This window comes from Monomorium pharaonis, unplaced genomic scaffold, assembly GCF_013373865.1.
Source record: "Monomorium pharaonis isolate MP-MQ-018 unplaced genomic scaffold, ASM1337386v2 scaffold_16, whole genome shotgun sequence".
NCBI classification, from domain to species: Eukaryota; Metazoa; Arthropoda; class Insecta; order Hymenoptera; family Formicidae; genus Monomorium; species Monomorium pharaonis.
The window spans coordinates 49,091-51,027 of NW_023415428.1; positions in this window are offsets into that span (position 1 = coordinate 49,091).

Sequence of the window (1,937 nt, forward strand, 5' to 3'; positions counted from 1 at the left end):
TGTCGACCGCATTAATTCGGGATAATCAATTTGGGCCTAATTGGGGATTACGACGAACCGCTCGGGGGCCCCCAGTCCCGCCTCCGTGTCCTTTATTTCTCCGTAGGAACGCGGGCGCGACCGCGGCGCTAATAGATTAATTTATTACGCCAAAGCCCTCAAAGACACCGCCCGACTTCGTGGCTCGGCGACATATTAGTATCGTGTTACGGCCGTCGTTAAACGAACTCAACGGAGAACCGCGAACCTTCCACCGATGGAATGTTAATTCCATCGCAATGTACCCACCGGATGCCTTCAGGAATGCACGCACGATGTGGGTGACATCGGATATTTTTTTTCAATTGGCACCTTCCTCGTAAATCTTTGTAAAATTCAAGACTTACGACTCGTCGAATTATTATAACCTAACATTAATATATTAATGTCACGTATTAACACAATTGACACATGTAATTTAAGTTTCTAATTTAATAATCATACGCACATCAAGTACGTTGTATCAATCTCGAAGATTTGTACACGCAGATTCGAAAGAATTTTCTCGAAATTACACGCTCTCAATCTCCGGGCATATGCAGGCGTGACAAAGTGTGTCGCATAATAATATTACGATTATTTACAACCCGCACACACCGGGTAAGTCACCATCGCTCCGTTACGGCTGTCTCCCTGGCATTCGTTAACGTTAGATCTTATCCCTTTTCATTGCGTTCTTTACGACATTATGATCGCGCACGGAATAAGTCCATTAGTGCTATCATAAACCAACGCCGCGAACTAGTACTGGTCAATATAAACGATCTATTCCTGTCTCACAGTTTTCTCTTATCGTCTGCCGACGATCGTCGTCAACGTCTTCACAGTCTCTTCCCCGCGATTGCTTTCTGCGATTGCCAATTGAATATTAAACGACACACTTAACACATCGAGTGTTGCGAGAAATATATCAGTCTACGATGATAAAATCATGTATGTAGAGCGTTGAATGAAAGAGAATTAATCACACTTCCAGTTTACAGATGTGAAAGCTGTCATTTTCGCATTTTTCTAATAAATGAATGACATAATTAGAATGTTTAAGTTATTTTATTTGTCGCAATAGATGTAATTGATTATTTTGTGTACTCGAGATATCATTTGATCAGATATTAAGAAAATGTCTGTACTGAGATTAAAAGAATCAATTTTATTTTTATTAACATTACACACATATACAAGCATAATAACAGATACATACCTATATAGAAATTCAAGCTGTAGGACACAGGTATAATGGTTAAGATAATAATATCCAATCTCTCGAGCATCATACATATATTTATATATAGTGCACTATATTCCTGTCTCTCTCTTCAAATATTTTCATCGGATATATATTACGATATTTTTCGCACATCCGTAACTATTTGTCGGGGGCGTACGAAAGCTTCCGCGAAAGCTCGATTTACACGTGGCGTATTCATTCCGACGTTCGTGAGAAGCCCGCGTGAAATCGCGAGAGCCCCTTAACTCTCAACACCATAAATCCAGGCCGCGTAGCGTCATTAGCACCGAATAACGAGGCCGATGTTATGGTTGCTCCAGCTGGAGTCCCTATCGCGGTCCCACGTCCGAAATAACGACACCCGTCACCGATGCAACCGTGGGCACGGGGTGCGTCACATTCCCGGGAGATCCCGAAATAAGCCCTCCCCAAACGTGGCTCATTTGTACGGAGATTTCGGGATTCGTCGTGTGGAAATCTTTTGCTGTTTCTTTGCAAATTTTTGTGTCTGCAATCGTTTAGTTACGATCCACAAGATTTGCACGGAGAATTTGTTCTATAGCAGTACTACTGCAGAAAAAAACTCTTATGCGAAATATATCATGCTTTCGATGGAATAAATATTTACTCATTTACTAGTTGCTAAATTTTAATTTTTACACTTAATCTT